Here is a 27,412-nt window from a genome sequence, read left to right as displayed (position 1 = left end):
TCTACCTTATGGCCAACCTCTGGCTGTATCTTGGTCATATTACCCAGCAAAAACCAGTATGCAGGTTCATCTGTAACAGTCCTTGTGCCACAGATCAGCACTGTTGCTTCTACATTAAACAGAAGAGCAGCGACAGCTGCAGTGGGCGGCTTCAACCTTCCCTGTGATGCTCACAGTGACCCATGGCTGCAATGCTGGTTCATTCAGTCTTTGAGAGTGCAGGACCTCAAACACAGACAGAAAAAGTTCATTTAAAGACAAGAACTATGAGCCAAGGCCGACACAAATGTGTTTTATCTACTTTCAAATCCATTTATCATAAATGTAACAAATAAAGTGTTTTTATGTATCCATCTATAGAACGCTGCATGCTATATTCTAAATCTGCCTGTTTCTTTTTAAAATGGCCTGAAATGGCCTGTATTTGTATAGCGCTTTACTAGTCCCTAAGGACCCCAAAGCGCTTTACACAACCAGTCATCCACCCATTCACACACACATTCATACACTGGTGATGGCAGCTACACTGTAGCCACAACTGCCCTGGGGCGCACTGAAAAAGAGAGGTTTTTAGAAACCTATTAGCAAAAAATGAACCTCAAGTATGTAATGCAAGGATGTAAACACTTTCAAGAGGGAGAAAGCATAAAGTTCGACTTTAAGTGACAATTATGGACACCTAATAGGATAAGGAGATTCTGCAGGTCATTAATCAATGTATAAAACTAAAATAAAATGTATTTTTAGTGACACATGACACAAACAAGGAAGCAAGATGTGTAATTAGGATTATTTATAATAAAGGCAAGGCAAGGCAAGGCAAGTTTATTTGTATAGCACAATTCAACAACAAGGTGATTCAAAGTGCTTTACAGAGACATTAGAAAAAAGAACAAATAAAAAGCATGATTTAAAATTGAATAAAACAAGCAAATAAACTAACTAACTAATTAACAAACAAACAAACAAACAAACAACAGTATATAAAATCAAAACAGATAAAATCAGAACAGTAGATAAAATCAGTAGTTAAATGTAAGTTTTGAAATTTAAGCTTAAAGTGTGGATTTGGTGCTTTATTCAAATGCAGCTGAGAACAGGTGAGTCTTCAACCTGGATTTAAATAAACTGAGTGTTTCAGCTGATCTGAGGCTTTCTGGGAGTTTGTTCCAGATATAAGGAGCATAAAAGCTGAATGCAGCTTCTCCGTGTCTGGTTCTGACTCTGGGAACTGATAAAAGACCGGATCCAGATGACCTGAGGGATCTGGATGGTTCATACTGGGTCAGGAGGTCATTGATGTATTTTGGTCCTAAACCATTCAGAGCTTTATAGGCCAGCATCAGAACTTTAAAGTCTATCCTCTGACGGACAGGCAGCCAGTGTAAGGACCTCAGAGCTGGACTGATGTGGTCCACTTTTTTGGTCTTAGTGAGGACTCGAGCAGCAGAGTTCTGAATGAGCTGTAGTTGCCTGACTGATTTTTTAGGTAGACCTGTAAAGATGCTGTTACAGTAATCAAGCCTACTAAAGATGAATGCATGGACTAGTTTTTCCAGGTCCTGTTGAGACATCAGATCTTTTATCCTTGATATATTCTTGAGGTGATAGTAAGCTGACTTTGTTATTGTCTTAATGTGTTTTTCTAAGTTTAGGTCTGCATCCATCACTACACCCAAATTTCTCGCCTGGTTTGTGGTTTTTAGATGTATAGATTGAAGTTCTCTGGTGACCTGTAATCGTTTTTCTTTGGCGCCAAAGACTATTACCTCAGTCTTGTTTTTGTTTAGCTGGAGAAAATTGTGGCACAACCAGTCATTGAATATGTCATTAAACACTTTGGTCAGAGCGGTTTCAGTGCTGTGGTTCTGTCTAAAACCTGACTGGAAGGCATCGTAGCAATTATTCTGTTTTAAGAAGTAACTGAGCTGTTGAGAAACTGCTTTTTCAATGATCTTACTTAAAAACGGGAGATTTGAGATCGGCCTGTAGTTGTTCATTTGTGTCTTGTCAAGATTGTCCTTTTTCAGTATAGGTTTTATTACAGCAGTTTTTAGTGGTTCTGGAAACACACCTGACATTAAAGAAAAGTTGACGATCTGTAACAGGTCTGACTCGTTTTGTTATCACTGTTGTTGATATATTTGTGTGGGCTGAGATTTTACTTTCAAAGAAAACACAGTAATGATCAGACAGGCCCACATCAGACACAGTAACCTTTGAAATGCTCAGGCCTTTGGAGATCAGTAGGTCAAGAGTGTGTCCTCTATTATGTGTGGCCTCTGTTACATGCTGAGTCAGCCCAAAGTTAAATAAATATGAATTAATTAGTGCAATTTCTTTAACCATGGAGAATAACTAAATCCTTCAGGACAATGTCACATCAATGCACTGAACTCACTATGTTATCCATCTAACAGAGCCTCTACATGTTCTCACTGTAATTTCCCCCTCATGAATGAATTCATGCTGCACTAATCTGAATGTTCGGGGGGAAATCAAATGCATTTTACTCGCAGTACTCAAACTGACTTACCTTACCCTTACGGGGAAGTAAGCCTATCTGGTGCAGATGCAAGGCTGTGTTTATTCTGGCAGAGTAATAAGACACACACTCTCAGGGCAATTCTTAGACAGAAAAAACTCGGAGGGCAATGCAAAAATGTATCCAAAAAATAGAACAAAATGACAAAAAAAGGAGTCAAAAAACAAAAACGATTGGATAGCTAACACATTCAGCAAGCCTGGGAAAAGGCAACCATATAGATAGGGATAAACATGCGTCTCAGGTATGTGGTGAGGATCTGGGGGCAGCTTGGAAGCCCCTTTTTCTCACGGGCTTTACCTGAAAGATGTGCAACGTGGGATGAATCCATATTGGAAGGCCATACCCAAAGGCATGACTTTGGGGATAGAAACTGAGCCTCTAAAGTGACAGTTGGATTGCAGATGGAAGCCAGTGAAAGCAGTCCTAAAAGACTGAAAAATCGTTTTAAAAGAGAGAGGTCAACTTGTGCATCCTACTGGAGAAAATGCTTCAGGTAATTAACAACATCTGTAACAAAAGCTAATTTAGGCAGACTTAGATAATTAGGCAAGAAATGATAGGATGATGGTGTCAGGTGGAGGCAGTTCATTTATTTTTACTGGGATGATGCATGATATTTAAAATCAATCTTTGTAGTTGTAGTATAAAACTACACAGCAGTCCATTAACGACCCCAAAAGCACAAAAATCAAATATTTGGTCAATGCAAGACATTTCCAATCATGAATAGTAATGCTAGCACATTAATTTTTTATGCAGCTCAGCAACAGCAGACCTGAGATTCTTTCAGCTACATTTTGAAGGTAAATTGACGTAGCCTTTAGAGACATGTGGCAAAAACCAGATACATGGGTAAAAGGGAGTCCGAGCAGGAACAGGCACCCACATAATCAGTGTGTACGTTTGCCTGACAGCTGGGGATTATTGTGCTGTTTTCTGTCTTTCCTAAACACAGTAGGCCATAACGACATCAGCATTTTCAGAAAACATGAAACATATTAGTGAAAATATAGTAAAACAGGCTGTAGCCCTGGAGCTCGAAGCTATTCATTAAAAATAATAATATAAAAAATTGTGTCTGAACAAAACAAACAAAATCAGACAAGTTATTCTTACATCACAATTTGTTATAGTAACTGTGTTTGTCAATAATGCAAAACATATGAGATTAACAAATTCTCTACACAATAGTGTCAGTCTGTTCTTCTCTGTTGGCCTGGTTAATATCATGTAACTTTTCTAAGCTTTTTCCCCTTTGCAGACAGGAAAACCCACAGTGCTGCTTTCAGGGAACACAGGTCATCTTTAGACTTTTGTTTTTGTGGCTGTTACTATTTCTTATGTTTCAGTACCATTATAGTCAAAAGAAGATTGTATTTTCCATTTGCAGCAATTTATTTTTTGTGGTGTGGCTGTTCTGTAGAACAGCGAGAGGTGCAGTAGACTTCAGCACAGAGGAGACATGTCGTGTTTGCTGTGTGGCAGGCAGGATTGGACACAAATACAGGACGCACAGGACACAGAGGGATGAACTGAGAGTCAGCTTTTATTGTGCTGTTAGTCTTGTTTCCATTCTTTTTCACTTGCTGTTTTTTCATATATTTCTTGTGCTGATCATCTTTTATTCCTCCACTTTCTTTCTGCCACGTGGTGTGCAGATAGGATAGCACAGGCTGACAAGGTTTTCCTTTCTTGTTTTCTGGCAGGGAACAGAGGCTGGTTGGCCTAAAAAACAAATGATTCTTCTGATGTGATGATGAGTCAACAGGCCCACAATGTTTTAATTACAAAGGCCAGACTGAAGGCCACGCAGGATAATGTAATATCACTTAGGCTACGTTCACACTGCAGGGGAAAGCGCATCAAATCAGATTTTTTTGACCCTATGTGACCCATATCCGATCATGGTGTGACAGTGTGAACGGCACAAATCCGATATTATCACATCCGATCTGGGTCACTTTCGTATGTGGTCCTGAATTTGATGCATATCCAATGTTTTAGAAAGCGACTGCTGTTTGATGGTCATGTCGCATTAAATCCGTCTTTTACGTCACTGACACAAGACAAATGCCAATTATCAGCGCCGGAGAAGACATCGCGAACGCTTCCTGGCCATCCAGTATAGATGTCAGCTAAACTGTTGGGAAGACAACGTTGGAGAAACGTGAACATTTTATTTGTTCTGTATAATCTGCAGATTCTGACAGAAATCTGCAGCTATCCTTTGAAGCACCGCTCCTCTCAAACAGCAATAAGGATCCTTATTAGGTTATTTACATTATTATGTAAATAACAAAATAACTTAAAGCAAAAATTGGGAAACGTAAAGTCCGAAGTCTTTATATTAAGGCCATCAGTCAAACAATACTGTTGGTCTGGGTCTAAACAGAGCGCGTTGTGTGTGACATCTTTTGCGCATGCGGCCGCTTTGAGCGTTCACACTAGAGCGCGTTTGCTGTCGCATTTTATTTGTAGTGTGAACGAGCAGACAAAAAAATCGGATTTGATCAAAAAATCGGAATTGAGCATTAAGACCTGCAGAGTGAACGTAGCCTTATTTAATGCAGGTCTATGCTTCAATTTTCTAATACTGAAAACATGCTTGTGTTATAATATCCATGTCTATGTAAAAAGAAGATACAACAGGAGCACCTTTGCATTTCTGCTTCTTCTTGATGATGGAGTTCCAGTAATAGATGTAGCTTTGCTTTATTATAGCTGCTTCAGTATTAGTCATTTTCCAGAAACATGCCCTGATTCACTACATTTGTGTCAATTAAAATGTCTTTGCAGGTGTTATGCAAGTCTTTTGTCTTTAGGAGATAGAAGCAGAGAAGCAGGAATGTTTTGAAAGTAGATCCACAGGATTGTGAAAGGATTTTATGTGTGTGAGCGGAATTTTAATCATAATGACTAAAAAAGGCCCTTCAGGAAGTTTAACTGTGCAAAGATCACTGTACTCCAATTCTGCTCTGGACGCTGCTGGAATCCATTTTTTCTTACACACACGGCAGTTAATAGCAAGACTATCCTCCCAACATGTTGTTTCATTTCTGTTGCCCTGAGGAGACGAATCCCTCAGTTGAAAAGACCTCACCTTCCAGCAGCCATGGGAAGCAAGTAATGTGAGTGCATTTAAAAACTCACTGAGCATTATAACTGATAAGGTTTCCGAGAGAGACTCAGGCGCAGGCCAGGGTTTTCCTTTAAGCGAAGGACAGTGCGTTTATTTACAGTGAACACATACACCAAGTGGCTATATACAACGTGCAGGGGAAACGGGTCCGGGTCGCCAGGGTCCGTGGGAAACAGGGTTGGGAGAAGGGTGTTCCACACTTTCTGTACAAAAACGTTCCCCCTCAATCACTCCTCTCCGCATCGGGTTCCAAAAATGATCTACACACAAAACGTCAGGTTAGCAGGATAATTATAAGAAATTCTCAAAGTACAGGTTAGCAGTGTCACGGCTCAACGGCACGAGGGAACAGGGATGGACACAGGCGCAGAAACCAACCCGGAAGCGAGGTGACAGAAAACAAATGATTTATTTCCGCCCACAGGTAAACAAAGGTGAAACACAAAGCGACGCCACCACACTAGTGGCGCGTAGGATTCGTCGGTGATAATGAGGGCGACCTAGACACCTCTAGGAGACGGCTGAACAGCGGGGACAGCGGGGAGGTAGAAACAGGACTAGGTAGGGGCCGGGGGCACTGGAACAAGAGGAGATCACGATCAGAGGGATCCAGCAGACAACCAATAATCCTCCGCAGTTGAATTGAATTGCCTTACTTGGTTTCAGATGGAGGGGACAGGTGGAGCGGAAAACCCGGAAGCGGTCGAGGCGTGGGGAGGCAGGCAGGTGAGCGGTGGGCCGGCAGGCCACGTTGTGTAAGCAGCTGGCGGCCCAGGTCCAGGAGGACGGGAGCGAGGGGAACAAGATCTCCACTCCGGGTGCTATCGCTGAGGACAAGAAAAGACAGGTCAGTCATCACACGGCGTTAAGACAAGGTTTAGGATGCTCCACTGAACTAACATGGGAATAGCAGATACTCAGGCGATGAGTGGTTGAGAGCGCAGGTCTGATATACCGCTGGCACGATTGCTCACAGGTGGTCAGCCAGGGAGGGGCAACCGGACTCCGCCTAAAGGAGGAGGAGCCGCTGTCTGAGACCTGCAGGTGCCCAACCAGACCATGACAAGCAGAAACACAAGTCTAACTGACACTGATAGCTCAACGATCCAGCAAAGACTAGTGCAGACTCGCCATCTAAGTAGTGCAGTAATCAGCTGGGATCAGCGGCCGGTGTGGTGATGAGCAGGTGTGTGGGCCAGCAGCGGGAGCCCGCAGTGAGCATCGCCGTGGCGAGAGAGAGAGAGAGTGAGAGAGAGGGCGAGAGCGAGAGAGCAAACAAACCACAAACATATTGCCCAATAGAGGATTGACCAGCGGGGCACAGGGACCATGACAATAACTGTTTACTTGCTCATCTTCATGTCCATGCCCAGTCCTGCTTGGCTTACAGATGGTGTATGCATTTTTGCCTTGCAGCTTGAGTCTTTATTGATTAGTGATCATGGTTTTCAAGAACTCGGTCAGTGGGGAAACATGTTCATTCTACTTGATTATTCTTCTTTCATCATTCCTTTGAGCTTAGATACCCCAGATGGATGCACAACCTTCTAGCATAGAAACTTTGAGGATGTTTGTTGAACTAAATATATAAAACATGTATGTGACTTTTAGATGCTCAGACATAATTTGGGGGGTGGGGGGTTCCCAGGGCACCGAACAGGCTAGGACCGCCACTGGCTACACCCACACTGCATACACTTGCTCCCACTGCTGTGCTGTCAGATGGAGCTTTAGTTTGACTGGATTCAAGGATTTCTTTGCAACAATGAATAATGAATCACACATGGTGGTTTCCTGCTGCTTCTCTTGGTAAAATCTAACTCAGTGTGAGTATCATCATAATTCCTTAGTTTGGCAAATGTTGTATTTATGTCATTTGTGGAGGAGGTGAGTGTAGATTTAAGAATCCTGCATCCTGGTGCTGAGTGATTGACTGTCACCTTAGAATCACTGATGTGATGTATTACAGCATATGAGAACTTATGGGGATTAATGTAAATCTGCCTAGAGATTTTTTACATTATTATTTATGCCTAAAAAACCACAAACTGTAGAACTGTGAAGCCAAAATAACCAAACTTAATAGACTTGAATTTGTCTGAGAAAATATGCAAATCAAGAGAGAATTTGTCTTCCTGGTTTGCTGAATAATTGTTATTCTGCAGATGGTCCCAGTATATAAGCTCAGTCAATCTTTCAGAACTGGTATACGGTATCATCGTATCTGAAGATTGAAATATCTGCTGAATGAATCCAAGTGCACCAGCTATGCATTAAAATGTGTATACGGAGCACATACATAAGTGAGAAGACTGTATGACTGGGTAGGTGCACATACGCTACCAATGTACAGTGTGTTTTGTTTTTCTTTCAATTGTTAAAGCTTTATTGTTGTTTTTGCACATGTGACCTGGTGGGAAAAAAAAATGAGGCCAAACAACACAGTCACCATCAGAGGAGGAACATTCAAAAGAACAGAATACTAGCTAATGGTTGTTTGTTGTGGTATGATACCTAGTCATACTGTACTATGAATTACTAAAGCAATAAGGTGTGAGTGTGTGTTGGGGGGGCAGTTTGGTCTGATCCCAGTAAAGTCTCTTCAACTGATTGCAGCCTATTGGTGTGTGTGTGTGTGTGTGTGTGTGTGTGTGTGTGTGTGTGTGTGTGTGTGTGTGTGTGTGTGTGTTTTAAGATGAAAGAAGGAATTCAGCACTCTGTGACATTACGGCTGCGCTATGATGCAGCTGTTGCATGCAAAATGTACGATGTTGTTTACAGCAATCGGGCGTCCTGTCAGGTGGTGAAGCAGCAGAATACTGATGAGCTGTCTTTGGGGAAGAGAAGCCACTGAGAAGTCTGGCTCAAGTGATGAGAGGGGAAAGCGTGTAAGTGCAATGGCAGTCATTACATATTTACTCTTTAAGGGAGCCTGCTTGAAATTGGTAGGTAAAAACATACACACAACATCACACTTCACATCCCCGCACAGTTTCAATCCAAGTGTCAAGTGATTTGTTTTCTGTCCTCAATCCCTTTTGTTTGTTTGTTTTTATGTAGAATAAAAGCATGCATAAAAGCATATAACATTTTCTGTGTATATCACTAAGTTTTGCAAAGTGACGCATGCTCCTGGAGATATGTGAACTCATGGCTTGTGTCTAACTTTCATTTCTGCAAAATAAGATGGTTGGCCAAAAGTTTACAGAAAAGAGAGATACTGTTTTTTCATAGTTATTAAATATAATAATATAAATAAAACAGGAGGAGCAGAGATTAGGCTACATGTAGCTAGCAAGGAGTCTGGAGTCATGCAAGACCCAAGCGGTTTCAGTATTGAAAAGGACCAAAGCTGGTTTCTCTCTATGCCTCTTTCAAAGACAGAACGTCAGTTTAACCCTTTCATGCATAGTGGTCACTACAGTGGACACAGCTGTTCAAAGGCTGTTTCCTTGTATTTGCGTCAGTGTTGATGGGATTGCACTTGCACATAAACCACTACATTGGACACTGATGCCTCACTCCATACCTGCCACCCACTGGTCGTTTAATGTCACTATAGATATATGACATGCTTCATTGTAATTGTTGTTATTGAACCCTGTCATGCATGAATTATGACCACCTCAATCAGGATTTTTTTTCTTAAGTATTTTATTCATTTTTTCATGCGTAAAGAGGAGTAAAAAGACTAAAGAAAAAATTCTGATTGTCGTGGTCATAATTCATGCATGACAGGGTTAATCAGCCTGAATCCGTTAGTTGGTCGATAATTTTGGCATGGTGAACCTCAAGAGAGACAACGGCAAGTAGGTCTTTAGTTGGAGATGTGGGGCCTGTTCTTCGTACCTCGCTAAGTAGGTTAGCCGGATTAGATTGTTGACGATTTCGCGTGATCCTGGATCAGTCGGTTCCCCGAAGCTCATCCGGGACTTGCTGTCATAGCAACAGAGCCGTAAGCGTAAACCTGCTCGGGAGCAGGTTTACTTTATGTAAACAGGATTAGATCGCGGCCACCCAGGTATGTCCGCTTCATTTATACGAAAGCAACAGCGATATTCCACCACTGTTTCACCATAAATAAATAACATCAATGTAACTAAAGATAATGCAGCACTTGATCCTTTTATTGATGTCACACAGATACATACAGGTCATTTCCTAAAAAAGGGAAATGTACTATTAACATTCTATTACATGTATGTGATTATTACAGATGTAATCCATATTTCAGAGTAGTAATTGTAAATTACTTCGTGTAATCAAGATGAGAGACCACGGCTATAAAAGCGAAGGTGGATTTGGGAAGCCTGTCGCAGCCATGTCCTGTCCGTATACGCGACCAACCCATTGCGGAAGGTGCAAGATTGATAAGGAGAGTCCTCAGAATTCAGCGTATATTGCGGGATAGACAGGATCCTTTAGCTCAGCGCGACAGTGTGCTCATAGAGAGATATCGATTTTCCCGTGAGGGTATTATTCACTTAACCAACTTGTTGACGAGGGGGTGCAGGACCACCACCTGTCTTTTTTTCCTCTGCCCTTTTCTTGGTTGCTGTTATGAACAAACTAACAGAGTATTACAGGCCAGTATTACCTTGCCAAGAGACGCAAAGCAATCTAAGAGATAAATATTACCATTCTGTAGAATACTCCTGTATTCCACTTTTACTTGTTCCCATGTTCTTGTGGGTCCTGTTGTGGCTCTAATGTGAAAGGGGATATAATATAACATATTATAATATAATATAATGCCATATGATATTGGACAATATAGTGTCATATGATAGATCTACCCTACTGCCTACTGGTGTTGGCCAGAGGGGCCGATGGCGCGATATGGCAGCCTGGCTACAACCGTAGCTGCCTCCACCAGTGTGTGAATGTGGGAGTGAATGAATAGTGGTATCGTAAAGCGCTTTGGGTGCCTTGGAAAGCGCTATATAAATCCAATCCATTATTATTATTATTATTAAATTACCTACGAGTTTGAGTTGTCAGCAACTTTCTGCCAGCCCTCTCTCCTTGCTTTTGCAGCCTTTGCAGTGTTCTCTTGCGTTTTAATTAAACTCTGAAACTCCTGAAATCCCTCACTCATGAGTTCTTGCTCTGCTGCCGGAAAATACCGAGCACGCCCCTTCGACATTTTCGCCGACCAATCAGCGGGTTGACGATCAATGTTTCTACTATCGATGCGTAGCCCCTTTTACGACACCCAGTGATGTCACATTCCTGCGTCCAGCTGTAGTAATCGTCAACAGCAGGTGTGTTCGGGGAACCGGATTAGCGAGATCACGGTTAGCGCGATGATTTGATCTTGGATGTGTCATTTGATCTTGGATGTAGTAAGCGACGTACGAAGAACGGGCCCCTGGTCTCTTTTTAGTGTGTGCTTTTTTGACATTGATGATTTCCAGTGTGTTCAATCTGGAGCCTATCCCCGCTGCCTTAGTGCGAGAAGCAGGTTACACCCTGGACAGGTCGCCAGTCTGTCGCAGGGCTAACACATAGACGCAGACAACCAGTCACACTCACACCTATGGGCAGTTTAGAGTTTCCAATTAACCTGACCCCACTAATGTCTGTGGACTGTGGGAGAAAGCTGGAGTACCCAGACATGCAAACATGCAAAAACCCACACACAAAGGCCCCCACCCGATGGTGGAATTGAACTCGGGACCTTCTTGCTGTGAGGCAACAATGCTAACCACCGTGCTGCCTGATGTAATACTATGTTGCAAACCCCCCACTGTAATACAGACATAGGTCTGTAATACATTTTAAATGATTTAATTAACATTACTGAAAAATGCCCCCCCCCCCAAAAAAAAGCACTAGCTGGGTTGATCAAGATGAATGTATTGTAACGTGTATTTTGCTCAACATACTGAACCATGGGTGAAAAGGAGGAGCTGTGACAGTTAAAGACAATGATACATCATTTGCAAGAAATATTTCTGTCTTGAAAATTAGAATTGTACTTATAAATTCCAACCAAAAGCAGGATAAACAAAACACATACGGTATATTGTCTAATAGTCTTGGAGTACTCTTAATATTAAATAGCTATAAATATTTACTACCAGGAGGAGGCCCCGGGGCAGACCCAGGACACGCTGGAGAGATTATATCTCTCGGCTGGCCTGGGAACGCCTTGGTGTTCCCCCGGATAAGCTGGAGGAGGTGGCTGGGGAGAGGGAGGTTTGGGCCTCTCTGCTCAGGCTGCTGCCCCCGCGACCCAGGCCCGGATAAAGCGGATGAAGGTGGATGGATGGAAATATTTACTAGTAAGAACTGCAGTCTGGGTTTATGCATGTATATGCCCAATAGAGGTCTTATTAGCAAATGAGCACCAAAACCACGATATTTTATACTAGAAGCTGTAAAAATGAGAAAAGGTGGACAGCTGTCTGTTGAATCTGTAAAGAAACCAGATGCACTGTGCATTTATTTATTTTTGAGGTTTAGGCATTTTTAATCCAACGTTTCCCCTCTAACTTTATCGACACCTACATTTAGACTGTGCATTCATACATATAAAAAAATCTCTTTATCCTGAATATCCTATCCAGTCAAATGATTTCTTTACTGTGCACCAGGGCTGGCTATATTCCGGTGGCTAGAGGGGAAATGCCCCCTTAAACAATTGTCCTTTTGTGTCTTGTGCCCTCGTGTTTAGTGTAGGTTTAGTTCAGTGTCGAGTCTGCGTCTTTATGAACTGTTTCTTGTTTCCTTTTTTACTTTGAAAGTCCATGTCTTATGTCAGTGTATTCTGTTTACTTCCCCCCGTCTCTTCAGGATCATCAGGTCCAGCTGTGTGTTCCCCACCTGTGTGTAATCTCCCTTTGTTCTTCTGTGTGTATCTAAGTCGTGTCTACTTGTGTGCTGATCGCTGGTCCATCTGTGTATCAACCGTGTGTTCACCCTGCTATCCTTCCTTCATGTTCAGGTTTGCTGTTCAGTTTATCCCAGTTTAGATTATCTGTAGCTCCGTTTTGCCATCCTTATGTTTCAGTTCAGTTCATTTTTATTTCAAACATTTCAAACATGTGCCTTCACAGTCATTGCAAAATATCATTCCATTATTTGTTTGAAAAGGAGTAGGCTGAAGTATTTACTTATTTGTCCCTACCCCCTCAAGTTTTACCTCTCATTCATTTAATTTTCTTTTAGTCTCTTTTAGCAAAAGTAAAGCAAAACAAAACAAACATACATAAACCAAAAACAAGAAATAATCAAGCCCCACCACAGTATAGTTTCGTTCATATGAAAAAGACAGAATGTGTAAATTTGCAGATTCACAAGTTATGGAAAAAAACTAACACAAAAACCGAAAAGAACCACAACACCATTACAAGCAACATCACCGTCCTGGGTTAACACTGTTTTCTTCATTCTTATAATTATCTAAAATTAGTTTTTTATATTTTATTTTAAACTGGTTTATGTTTTTACTGTCTTTTATTTCTTCTTTTAGACTGTTTCATAATTTAACTCCTGCAATTGAGATAGACATAGTTCTTAAAGTTGTTCTAGCACTTCGTATTTTTAAATTCCACTTCCCTCTTAAGTTATACCCACCATCTCTTTCTATGAACAATTTACAGATTTCTTTTGGAAGCATTTTATTTCTTACTTTATACATTATTTGCGCTGTTTTAAGCTTCACCAAGTCTTGGAATTTAATAGCTTGCATTTTGAGAAAGAGTGCATTTGTAGGGTCCCTGTACCCACATTATTATTAATCTAATGGCCCTTTTCTGTATTATAGTTATTGTTTGTGTGTTACTTTTGTATGTGTTTCCCCAGACCTCTACACAGTAGCTCATATATGGCAGTAGTAAAGCACAGTATAATATGTGCAGGGCTTTCTGATCCAACATATCTGTGGAGGTGGTTGGTGAGGGGAGGATGTTAGTAAAGCTGACATCCATCATGCACAAACCACATTACCCACTGCACGAGTCTGTGAGTGGGCTGAGCAGCTCCTCTAGTCAGAGACTGAAACACCCTCGCTGCAGGAAGGAGCGCTTTCGCAGAGCATTCATCCCAACAGCAGTTAGACTCTAACTCCTCAATCACGATGTCATAAGTCACTGGACACTGTGAACATCCACGGTCACCACTTCATGTATAATGGACCCTCCATGTGTACGGACATGTGCAGGTATATATGTCTGTATATGTATACATATGTATATTTAGTGTGTACGTGTGTGTGTGTGTGTACATGTCTATAAATAGGAATAGCAGTGGTACAATAGCTAAATCAAGCTATATAGTTTATGTCTTCCATATTTCCAACCATATCCATAATCACATACTGTATATGCTACCATTGAATATAGTGTATTTTTTACTTTTTTTCACTGATTGTGTCACGACTGGGGCAGCAGCCGTGTGAAGTGTAGAAAGGAGGACTCAAATGCAGCACTTATTCAGATGTGAGGGTGAACATGGAGGGGATTCATGGAGAAATGCAGAGTACGCAGGGTGACACAGAGGATGAACACAGGCGATGAGGAACTGAGGGAAACACACACACTATAAATACACAGAGGAACACTGGGAAATCACACACAGGTGGGAGACACAGCTGGACCTGATTAACCTGACGAGACAGGGGAACACGAACACCAGGGACCAACAGGGGGAGCACAAACCCAGAAACCCAGAATCTAAAATCCCAAAACACAAACCATCCCAAAACAGCCCACAAGTAATAATGAAAATAATAACAATAAATACACCAAACACAAAATCACTGAGTCATGGACTCAGGATCATGACTGATTGTACTTATTTGTATTTTTGTATTTCCTTCTGATATCTGTACCTGAGCTGAGGTGATGCAAAAATTTCCCCGTTGTGGGATCAATAAAGTCTTATCTTATCTTATCTTCTTATCTTATATGCTTTGCTTTCCCCACGACGGCCCTGTGCCAGTTTCCCCCGAACATAGTGCTGTGTGGCTTCCAGCAGAGCTTGTGGTCAATGATCACACCAAGAAATTTTATTTCAATTAGTCTTTCTAAATATACATTGTCAACACATATTTCTACACTGATGTTTTTCTTTTGGTTTACAAATAACGTAAATCTGGTTTTATCTAGATTCAATGATAATTTATTTATATCAAACCACTTCTTTAATATCATTAATTCCTGTGTGATCATCTCCAAAACCTGTGGCAATTCCACACCTGAACACAGTATATTTGTGTCATCTGCAAATATTACAACCTTTAAAATCTGCGATACTCTGCAGGTATCATTTATGTACATAATAAACATTTTTGGACCCAGTACTGAACCATGATGTACTCCACAAGCTATATCCATCAAATTAGATTTATATTCCTTTATTTGTACATATTGTTGCCTATTCCCTACATAGATTTTTACCCAGTCCAAAACCACTCTCCTAAACCCGTACTTTTCCATTTTCTTTATTAGAATTTCATGATTAACAGTATCAAACGCCTTCTTTAGATCTAAGAAAACCTCTTATTATCCACACATTCCGTTATCTCTTCCATTAAATCTATCAGTGCCAAAGCTGTTGATCTGTTGCTTCTGAACCCATACTGACTGTCAGTAATTCATGTTTTTCCACAAAACTGTCAAATCTTTTTATGAAGAGTTTTTCCAGTATCTTAGAGAACTGGGAGAGTATTGACACTGGTCTATAGTTTGTAAAATGATGCCTTTCACCGGTTTTGTAAATGGGAATAACTTTAGCAACTTTCATTTTTTGTGGAAAAACCGCTGTTTGAAACGACAAGTTGAATATATATTTTAATGGTTTTACAATACCATCAATAACTCTCTTTACTGTTACCATAGCAACATCATTCCAGTCTGTACTGGTTTTGTTCTTAAGTCCTCTAACTATGTCATAAATCTCTTTCTCTTCCACTGCTCTTAAAAACATTGAGCTTCTCCTTTCAATATTTTCACCAGTGTCCCTTTCTATTCCATCAACCTTTATTTCTTCTGCCAGTTTTGGCCCCATGTTTACGAAGAATTCATTAAAGCCATTTACCATCTCTTCCATGTTATTAATGCTTCTTGTCCCTTCTATAAAGTACCCAGGGTCATCATTATTCCCTGATTCATCTTTGATTATACTGTTTAATACATTCCAGATATCTCTTGTGTTATCTTTATTGTGTTCCAACCTTTTAATGTAATACTCTCTTTTACAGGATCTCATTATGTTAGTTAATTTATTTAAGTTTTTTACTTCCTTTCAGTTTCTATGGTTCTCTTTTTTTATGAATTCTTGATATAGGGTATTCGTTTTTTTTGCTGGCATTTTGTAGTCCTTTAGTCATCCATGGTCTTCCTGCATAGTTGTGTTTCCTGTTGATTTCAATTACTGGGCAGTTTTTATCAAGTAACGTGTTAAATGTTCTTAAAAATCCTTTGTAAGCTTTATTAACTTCTGTTTGTTCATATATAATATTCCAATCTTGCTTTGAAAGTTACTTTCTAAGACAGTTTAACGTCTTCTCTGTTCTTATTCTTTTGTAAATAATCTCGTGTCCATCGCTGTTGACTTTATAATGGCAATTATACGATGCAAAGACTGGTAAATGGTCACTTATGTCGTTGATTAATAGCCCACTTTTTATATTTTCTTCTATTATATTTGTAAATGTATTATCTAATAGAGTTGCGAGATGTTATATTGGAAATAAACCGATGCTGTACATGGAGTCAATAAATTATTCTGTACTCTTATTATGATTTGGATTCAATAAGTCAATATTAAAGTCCCCACAAATAAACATTCTTTTCTGATTTACATTTGTAAATAAGTCCTCCATATTATCCTTAAATATCTTAGTTCTGTAAATACAACTGACAATTAGGTTTTTCCTTTTTTCCGTACTTATTTCCACTGTTAAACATTCCATCATTCCATCGATAACAGTCGTCGTTCTTCCAATTCTGTTGTACTTTAGGTTTTTATCAATGTAAAGTGCCACCCCACCTCCTTTCTTGTTGATCCTGTCTACATGAAGGAATTCATATCCATTTATTTCAAAGTCTTCTTCTTTTCCAGGAGTTATCCAGATCTCTGATATGGCTTTCACCTTGAATGGCTGTTCAAACTGTTTTATGTAGTCTTTGATGGATTGAAAGTTTGCATATAAGCTTTGACTATTAAAGTGAACCGTTGTTATACCCTTTTCTACCTTGATTTTCTTTTTAAATTGCTCATTTGTATAATAATAGCATTCATTTGTCTTATTGTTAAAAAAATTACAATCAGGATCTATGTTGCTGTCATGCACCATTTTTTTATTTTGCAATAAACCTCCTTCACGTGTCAGTGAGTGCCTGCTCTGGGGTCCTCATTTATTTCCTCCACACGGCTCACCCCGGTTAGCCGTGACAAATCATCCATGCGACGCATCTTCCCACCGCCTTCAAGTTGGACTCAAGTTTATAAAGAACCCATGTCAAAGTATTGTGGTTAAGTTATATCCAATTTATTAACCCACCTCTGAGATGAAGTGCAGCTGCGAAGAACATTCTTTCTCCCGTTTGGCTACAGCAGGCGATGAGGTGCGTTTAATGTTTCTCTGTTAATTTGAGTTTCCATGAGACTGCGATAAACTTTTTTTTAAATTTATATATATATATATATATATATATATATATATATATATATATATATATATATATATATATATATATTACTATGCCAATCCTGTTTAGTTTTGTAGGTATTGTCTATATTGAGGGGTCTTTTTTTATTCTTATTTCATTTTGCAAAATTTTTTGAATTAGGCCCTCCAATTAAAATAGATTTTCTGTTGTCTGTTGAAAAGATCTGGATGGATATTTTATTTTTTTCTTTATTTCTATTTTTCAGTTTTATTTTTCAAGACTGTGAGTTCTCTTTTTTAAATAACTGGACCTACTAGTGATGGCCAAATGAAGCTTTCTGAAGCATGGAAGCTTGTATTGAAAAACGGTTCATTGCTTTTCAACACAGTCCTGTCTGGTGACATCTGGTGGCCAAAATATGAAGAGCAGCTTGAATCTACAACGAACTGCTTCATTATGACTGCCCACTCTACAGAGTGGAGTTCACGTTTCTGTCTGATATTGGGCCACCGTTGTCTTGCTTTGAACATGTATTTTTTGGGGGTGAAAAAATTCTTGATCAAAATTATATATTTAACAAATGAACAACAAACTCTCCTTGTTTAAACATGCGCCACGGTGTGGTCTCTCTTTGTTTGTGACTTCTTGATGTTGGTAAACAGTAATAATTGAAAAATACATATAATATACATATAATAATGTACAACACATTATGGAGTATGCTTCTGCTGTGAAGTCCTGCCTCCATGTAGTTGTGCAATTAATCACTGGACAGCTGGTCTGTTTATTAATAATATGATATTAGGCCAATTTTCTTATACATCTTCTTTGACCTGGGGGTAGAATTAATTGTGAACTGGAAAATGCTTATGAACTTGCAAATTAAAAACACGATGCATCTATAGTAACCCCTTTTTAATTTTTGTTTAAGAAGAGAATTTGTTCCTCTGTGCGATGGCCGAACCTGCTGGTTTTCATGGAGATAACTTCTCCAGCCTTAAAGAAAATCCTCTCACATGGGACAGAGGAGGCTGGAGTGCCTGGGTCGCACAAATTATCAGTTAAAAAGAATAAACACATTAAATTGCTGCACATTCTGTAGAATAATATTTTAAGATTATTTTAAAAATAAAATATACATTTTTATTACATTAAATGTAAAGAGTCAAATGGAAGTCTTTCTGAAGTTCTTTCATGATATTTATATTATGAAGAGAATTTTTCACATTTTCAGATAAAATAAAGATGCACAAAACAAAAACAAACAACAAGAACACAAAGCTGGCAAACCCAACCAAAATGGACCAAAATCAACTCAAAATACTCCCACACGACAGAACCTCCCCTGTTCCTCGCTGGCTCCGTATCTCTCAATAGAATGATCAGTGGTTTGCTCTCTCACCATCAAAACACTCCACAAACCCTTATAAACCACAGAATCAGGTATGTTCTAAACGAAGCTTCGGACATCACTGATCACGTGACTCCGGCCAAATGAACCAAGTGCTTCTGAAGCAGTGTGTTGACTTTTTTTGACACACGCACCAGAGCGTCAGCTTCTAGCGGGCCATCACTAGCACCTACCCTTAGTTTTGTTAATATTGGCAATAGTGAGAAGTGTTATCGTTGGTTTCAAATATATTCGACATAGGCTATCCAATTAAGGTAAATGTCAACAAGTGCGTCCTCCTTTTCCCCAGATTTGAAGGATGAGTTGGTGTTTTCTTCATGGCCCAGCCTATCCCAGAATTCATAGCGCGGAGGACAAAGACGAGCACAGGGAGAGCAAACGTCGTTCCGTGGTGTGGAGTGGATGAGCTCGGACAATTAGAAAGGAAAGGCAGGAGAAGAGATCAAAGGAAGTTGCAAACAACGGATATCTTAATGGATCAATGAGGGGAACCCTCGATCGCGTAGCGACGTGGCTCGACTTTGAGCTGAAGCTCTGACAGAGAAGAATGCTGGATTTGAGATTTGAGGTAGGGCTTGGCGGCTCAAAAAGCTTGTGAGCTTGTCTTTGAGTAGAAGATGGATAGGAGGTGCTTAGCTGGTTAATTACTTCAGATAAGGTAGCAATAACGACTGAGCTGATTTCTGAATTAACAGAAGTGACAGCAGCATCTTGGGTAGAGTTGATGAATTGAAAGATTGATTAGAGGAAAATAATCTCTTTAATAATAACCCCCAAAATTGTCCAAGAGCAGAGAGCGTGGGAGATGATAAGCCGTTCAGACGCAGTCAGAACCGTGAGTCAACTTAGAGAGCGGTCTCGAATGATTGTGTTGAGGGTGGATGCCTGATGATGCTAGTGAAAACACATGAGAAGTGAAGGGACGCCTTGAAAAATTACGCGCGCGACTCAGTTTGGATGTCTTAAAAGGATTGATGGAGGACAGAACCTGGCATCTCTGTGCCACGAAGGTTCAGCTTTGCTTTGGAAAGGCAGGAAAGATGGCAGTGAAACTGGCATCTCGGTGCTGGAAGCATGCTGCTGCATTTGCGAATGAGGGATAAAGAGAGAACCTGGCATCTCTTTGCCATGAGGTTCGCCGATGCTTTGGAAAGGCAGGAAAGATGGCAGCGAATCTGGCATCTCAGTGCCGAGCAGAGAAACTGGCAACTCTATATTAGAAAGCGTGCTGCTGCGTTTGCGAATGAGGGATAAAGAGAGAACCTGGCATCTCGGTGCCAGAGGGGTTTACTACTGCTTTGCAATAATGGACGCAGAGAAACTGGCAACGTGGTTAAAGAAGATTGCTGCTGCGATTAAGAATGATGGACATAGAAGGAACCAGCGGGAAGGATTCTCTGCTGCTTTAGCCATGATGGATGGACAGGAACTGGCAACTCAGGGGTAAGAAGCTTGTCACTGCGGTTTGCACATGGCAGATATAGCAAGAACCTGACACCTCTGTGCTAGAAGGGTTTGCTGCTGCTTGCAATGATAGAAGCGGAGAAACTGGCAGTTCGGTAGCAGGGAAGCTAGATGCTGCATGCAAATGGGGGATGAAGGAAAACCTGGCAACCCGGTGGCTTTTAATTTATTTGTCTATACAGACAACTGCCAACCCGATGGTAGAAAAGCTGCTGCTGCTTTCGCGAATGAGCAATAAAGGAACCTGGCAACCGGGTGCCGACGTTTGCTATGGAGTCTAGCCGAGGAGGGAAGAGGTTGGGAACCTGGCAACTCGGTGCAGAGGTTTCCTGCAGAAATTTGCAAAGGATGGATGGGTGGCTGAGAACCTGGCAACCTGGTGCCGAGGTTTGCCGCGGAGTTTAGCAGAGGAGGGATGAGTGGCTGAGAACCTGGCAACTCAGTGCCGATGTTTGCCGTAGAGCATGGCTATTCAACTACGAAGTTAGATTTTCAAACCGAGGAATTTATCTGGGCCAGATATTTTTTTTGAAGCCAGTAAGCAGCAGATCATGATCAATTTCCAACCCACACAACTGTACTGAAAAACAAGTAATTTTTTTATTCCTATTCCCCTGTAAATCTGGTGACCTCTCACAAATGCACACCAAAAGGTCCATGTAGTGGCAATTCCTTTACTTTTGAATGATCAAACGTCCCACAACTTAAAGTCCACAAGCCACTGCTGCACTGAGGTAATATTTCGTACGCAGGCAAAAGAAGTCCATTGTCCAAACCTTTTAGTTGAGAGTTTTGGTTTTGGTTTATTTATCCATTTGGCAAGCAATAACAAGATCCTTCCTACTGCTTCTCCTGCTCTGGTAAAAAACCATAGGCCCACCCCAATGCATGCTGGTCCTATACCAGTCTCTTTATTTATAGAAACAAAATGGCCCTACAGCTCTTACTGACTAATTTAACAAAATAACAACAAACAAAACAAATCATTTAAAACAAAATATTAACCGACAAATAAACCCCAAAATATAAGTAAACTAACAACAAACTTTAACTAATTTCAAAAATAAGAACAAAAACAAAAATAAAGAACAAATAGCTCCAACAGTCCATTTAAAAAAAGGGAGCTATAACTAAACTATTTTTTGCACATTTGAAATAATAATAATAATAATAACAAAAAACATTTTGATAATTCCCTTTCAAATTAAAATAATTTTCCTGCCATGGATGGAGCCCCATCCGTCACAAGTATACAGACACGCTTCATATCCAGACCATTTTCCTCAAAAAGAGCTGAAATCTTCTCAAACATTATTTCGCCAGCTGTGTGTCCCTCTAACGGTAGTAAACCGAGCAATTTCCCATCCAAAAAACGGACATATACGCACAACTGGGCATTATCAGTTCTGTCTGTGATCTCCTGCTATAGACATTACATCAGTTTTCTTCAGGTCATCTAACAGCATTTCAAACTCGTCTGACGCCAGAACTTCAACTCTACGAATATTTGAACTGTCCTACAGGGGTACGTTTTTAATAGCAGATGTCACACTCACTTTTCACCGCATCCACCACGGCCAGCATGCAGTATTTCATTGTTTCAGAATCTGTGAAAGGCCTTTTCTTCTTCGCCAAGAAGCAAACACGAAGGGAAGATGCTGCAGCTCTCTTGGGCTGTACAGGACCCTCACCATGGTAGTACAACTCCGGTTGTAAGATTATTAAACTCGGTAAAATGAATAAGTATTTGTCAGTCCGGGCAGGGTTAAACCGACAGTTTTCATTGTCAATTTTGTGCTTTTGGAGTGAGAGAGACATGCTGTTGTCGCATCATATATTACGATGATTGTTTAATATGTTTACATCACGGTGCATTGTGGGTTAAATATTGCTAGGCGAGTGTTGCATTCACAGTCTACACTACGCTGTAGGAAATTTAAATTTTTTAATTTTTTTTTTAATTAATTAATTTTTTGCGTTTTCTCTGTGTTTCTGCCAGGACCACAGGCAGGGCCACTCGCAGGTTGCTTCTGGGCCGCATTTGGCCCGCGAGCCGCCATTTGAATAGGCTTGCCGTAGAATTTAGCCGAGGAGGGATGAGTGGCTGCGAACCTGGCAACTTGGTGCCAACATTTGCTGGGAATTTAGCAGATGAGAGGTTAGGAACATGGCAACTCGATGCCGAGGTTTGCTGCGGAGAACAGAGTTGAGGTTCCCCCCCTGCTACCTGGCGCCTGCGGGTGGGTGGAGCTACAAAGTACGCTGTAGCTTTTGCTATTGGAGCTGCAATTTGTTTGGAAGCGTGGATTCGGTGTTGGCGGCTAACTCGCCCGGCCTGTGACACGTTCTGGAGCAACGTGAGAGGAGCTGTGAGTAGGGATAGGTATCGTTTAGGTTTTATCTGATAACAGTACCAAACCGGTACTTTTGAAACGTAGCCGGTGCTTAAAGAATGAAGAACACACACTTTGTCCAAAAACCCCTCATGTTTAGCTGTTTTTTTGTAAAAAGATAACAATGTTAGCCTTTTCTGCAGCTATGGGGCATATATGGTATCATTCTTGGCTGGAAGCAGTGCTTAATCAATGGAAAAAACACAAACTTTGTCCAAAAACCTCTCATGTTCAGCTGTTTTCCACTTTTTCTTTGGTCATTTTACCCTTTTTGGCCAGGGTGAAGGGAGTATCTGCCATCAAACAAGAAGACAGCCTCATGTAGCTATGATGATGTTTGCTAGTTCACCTTACATGCATTAATGTAATAACGTGGTTAGCCTACTCAACGTAAATTACACATGAACAACATTAAGCTACTCACGCAGAGAAGAACGGCTGCTGCTGCATCATCATCCTCATCATTTCTGCTACACTGGCAGGGCTAGGGGCCAGGACTCTCCTCTTCGGGTTTTTGGGGATGTTGCTAACTCCGGGTCCGATAACAGGCACCACACCCGCAGTAGATGTGCTCGGTGTGAGGTCTCGCAGCAAGCTATCAAATACGGCGCATTTCTCGGCTTTAAAAAAAACGCTATGCGTCGCCAGGTGTTTCATCAGATTCGAGGTGTTACCTCCTTTGACAGTATCACAGTATCAGCTTAAAGCACTTGTTGCTGCCGAGTTTGCATCTTTTGCTGTGAAGTACAGCCAGACTTTGACCGCTTCGCCTTGGGCATTTTTAATCTGTAGCTCTGCTCTAAAAGAACCTACGTACCTGGACCCGCCTACTATCCTCGGAAACGTAAAATGATTGGCTGGAATCCAAAATGTATCTCAGGGAAATAAAGCACCGAAATGTGCGCTGCTTTTCGGTCTGGTTACTACCGTTTATGTCAGAATGGGTGCCATCATGGCACCGGATACCGGTACCCATCCCTAGCTGTGAGTTCTGCTGGCGGGCGACCTCGCTGGTTTTTGCTGAAATGGCGGGCGGCCGGATTACTTCATGACTGGATTTAGCGGAGATAAACTGACTGGATGGATGTAAAAGACCGTATGTCGGGTGGCGAGAAAACTGCTAGGTTGTCGTCAGCATTCGGTTTTTTGGAAGCACGCCGTTTGTTTCTGGGATTGCCGGAGGAAAAGCGATGGATGCAGAGCTTGGGTAGTTGTTCGTCTGACGCGCTGACGGACGAGAGGGTGATTGTAGTGAATGGAAGGGTGAGTAAAATTACGTTACTCCCGAGAGATGAGCTGTGCTTAAAGGTATTCGCTGAGAATGGACAGTTTGCAGAACTGGGGGGAACCCAGATGACAACCGGAAGGAGCGTGTTTGGAGGCGTGGTCCCGCTCCTGAAATTCCGATACATCCAAATTCATGGGCTGCGTCCTCCTGAGGCCGCATTTGTAGATCGATTACGTCACAGCGACGCGCCGAAGGCTGTCCAAATTCGTAGACTCCCGACTTCCTTTTCCCCGAATTTGAAGGATGGGTCGGGTGTGTCCTTCGTGGCCTACCATATCCCAGAATTCATAGTGCAGCCCAGCCAAACTCCAGTTTCCAACAATGGCGGCCACTACTAAGTTTTAAAATTACTCTTACTAATCTATAAGTCACTTAGACAACCTAAAAATGTTATTGTTGGGCTTTGTTCAGTGTTTTGTTTGTTCGTGAGTAAATCGGTTTGGCTGAGATTAAAGTTATTAGATTAGATTAGATTAGATTAGATTAGATTAGATTAGATTAGATAAAATAAAACTTTATTAATTCCCCGGGTGGGTTCCTCCTTGGTTTTTACACAGCTGAATAAACGTCAAACAGAAAACTGATTAAACAGAAGTGTGAGACAGTCGAGAGTTTACTCCAGTGTCCTGTTATATTTTAGATAGCAAGGAGCAGACGGCTGAGTTTATTAAACTCCACCGAGACAGCGGTGACGCAGATCTGAAGGCTAGACCGTCCAATTTCCCCAGCCGTTTACTTCCGGCCTACCCGACCTTCTGAGGACCCAGCCCACGTAGACCGCGAAGGCCGGGTCCTCAGGAGGATGCAATCCATGAATTTGGACACGACCATAATCTCCTATAGGGCTTTGGAGTTGATATCACGCTGCAGTGCATTGTGGGATTGCGGCGCCATGACAGAAGGCAACAAATCAAAACAAACACACTGTGTAGGAAGCAGGACTGTCACAACCATGCTTAAAATCAGCACAAAAGACTAAGGGCTGTATCGCGACCGATTGCGCCCAGACGCCAAGAGACGGTACTTGGAAAAAATAGCGTGCATCGGTAATGTGGACCCGTATGAAATAAGGCAGTGGAGCAGAAACCCAGACAGCCTACCGCCGTTGTCCTGCCCTGATACCTTCTCGTACCTTGTCTGTGGAGTCAGTGCATACACGGCGAATCATTTTCGGAATTATAAATTCCTGGAGGCGCACATCTAATTCACAAATGGTTGGGTACAAGATTTGGTCGTTTTTAAGCCTCCACATTGTGAGTACGTTGACCATATGACCAAGATACAGCCACAGCCCTAATTCCAGGTGTGTGATTCATCTGAAAGTTATGTGCAGATTAGCGTACAATGAGGGCAATTTTGTATGTTTTTGGGGCGGGGGTTACCTCCGATGGGTGCGCTTTTTTGCTTTCGTTGCACTCGCCTTGCGTGCCGGTCCGAGTCTGACCGCTGCAATCCAAGCCTGACGTCTTAATAATAGTAATATCGGATACATGAGATTGCTCCCGTTGCCTCCAGGAGGGGAAACGATGAAAAGTGAGCCCATTTTCCAGCTTCTTGCCTTCCCTATCATGTGATCTAATGTTGCAACCGACAACACAGCACGTACGAACCATAGTTGACGCTTCCGTGTGCTTCGTTTGGCCTACTGTCATGGCGGGAGGGGGCATGACATCACGCTCCAAAGCCCTAGAGATTGAAAATGTGACGTCATTCTGGTGTAAAATCGCAAAGGATTCTGGGAATGAGTGGCAAGCGGTACTAGCACATGCAGGTTTTCACATGAAATCAGTCACACAGCGTTAAAAAGAAACACAAAAAATGGCAAGAAGCTGTTGTATTATTAACCGCAATAGCCGGTCGCATGACAGTCGGGAAGCCGACAGGTAAAGAGATCGTTTTTTATCGGATTACGTCGTGGAAGAGAAATTGTTCGAGCCATGTTTCCGAAGTAACAAAGAGCCGACGGATGGCCTGGATTGCAGCCATTCAAAGACCAAATATAACGTCTCAGAACACTCCAGCTCACAGGTTAGTCTGCTCCAAGCATTCCCACAAAGGTCAGTGTTTTGTAGTAGTCAATACGTCATTTATCATAACATAATGATTTTTTCCTCGTCCTTTTTTTTGCCTTTTCGTCAAGTCTGTCTTTGTACGGAGCTGCCGTGTTCTCCGTCGTTTTGTACATAACTGTTTTTGGGGCAAATAAAATGCAAGTAGGGATTAAAACCGCAGAATGAATGATTACCGGTGCTGGAAATACTAGCGCTTGATGCAGTGTTTTGATTTTGTTGCCACTCGTACCCACAAAGCAATGCGCGAAAGTCACGTGGTCTGTCGATCTCTATAAACAGAAGTGTGAGATGCTTGAGAATTTACTCCAGTGTCCTGTTATATTTTAGATAGCAAGGAGCAGACGGCTGAGTTTGTTAAACTGCACCAAGAGAATCTGCAAATTCCATTGAAAGTTTGATAAACTATCATCTTGTCTTTATTGTTAGTTAACACATACCTGAAACACTTCAAGCTGTAAGCTAATGATAGTTATATAAGATAAGATGCTGCTGGTGCAATAAGCTGTACGTTTTACGTCCAGTGGATGATGATCTGATTAGTCGACTAATCGCAAAAATAATCGGTGACTAGTCGACTAGTCAGCCCTATCCAGAGCACCCCACCCAACCCCCACACCTTCTCGCCTCCATTGCCACCGTGTGCCCCCTTTACATTTCTGTCTGCCCCCTCATATATGCCTGTGTAGAACCGGCCCAGCTGTGGACTCATAGCACACACACACTCACTATCTCTGAATCTGGCTGTGAATGCTGTTTCCGAGTGTATTTGCATGAACAACGCTCTGACAATAGTTTTTCCTCGGATGTAACTAATTAGTGGTGGATACTGTAATAATGTCAACATCTAAGTGCTTTATTCCGTGCGTTATGATCAGCTTTATCGTCCCAGCCCTATTCCCTGTTCAGTTTTACTCCTGGCTCCACCCATCAGCAACTCAGGGCCCAACGCCCAACACAACGGAGAGATAAACGATTCGGCTTTGTGTGCTGCCACTTCCTCATCAGGCGACTGTGCCGATTAAAGAGATTACTTCTGCTTGATATGTCAATAAATTTGCTTTGTGTGGAGGCTGCAGTACAGCACAGGGATCCTCTGAGTGATGGTGTTGCTTGGTTGTTGCTGTTTTGTTGTTCCCAGCACAAACTTTATGAGGTGGGGAACTACCCCCACATGAGGATTTCTGTTGCTTTCAGGCACGAGGAGCAGTGTGTTCTCACTCCATCTGTTTTCATCCACCTAAACTCATCTTCTCTCTGTCACAGTTTATCTACAGCTCTGGCAAGAAAGAGCCAGCGAAAGCTGAGCCCTCCTGTTTGGAACCAGAGCTGAGCGCTTTGACAAAACCTCTAGGTGATCGTTCATATACAGGATATGCTTTAGTCATGGAAACACTGATTAGCTCTTTATTGCCCCCTTGAGGAGTGAGGTGTGTTACCTCCACTAGGGCAGGAGGGTACATGTTGTTCACTGAGGCT

General features: G+C 41.5%; 1 long non-coding RNA gene across 2 annotated transcripts in view; it reads right to left on the bottom strand.

Annotated features, from left to right (window-relative positions):
* Window positions 1-715: 715 nt before the first annotated feature.
* LOC147313758 (uncharacterized) overlaps window positions 716-27,412 on the bottom strand; it is a 61,867-nt gene continuing 35,170 nt past the window's right edge. The window contains exons 3-4 of one of the 2 annotated variants that reach the window (XR_015124989.1): window positions 6,588-6,725; window positions 716-6,514 (exon numbers count right to left, since the gene is read on the bottom strand). This is a non-coding gene — a long non-coding RNA (uncharacterized LOC147313758). The remainder of the gene's footprint in view (window positions 6,515-6,587; window positions 6,726-27,412) is intronic. The other variant, XR_015124988.1, reaches the window with a different exon arrangement.

This window comes from Aulonocara sp. 'chitande type north' Nkhata Bay, linkage group LG15, assembly GCF_057382095.1.
Source record: "Aulonocara sp. 'chitande type north' Nkhata Bay isolate Kocher_YH1m ecotype deep benthic linkage group LG15, A_spYH_male_GT1.1, whole genome shotgun sequence".
In the NCBI taxonomy this organism is placed as follows: Eukaryota; Metazoa; Chordata; class Actinopteri; order Cichliformes; family Cichlidae; genus Aulonocara; species Aulonocara sp. 'chitande type north' Nkhata Bay.
Note: the sequence above shows the minus strand (reverse complement) of the source record. Positions and strands in the feature narration are given on the sequence as shown.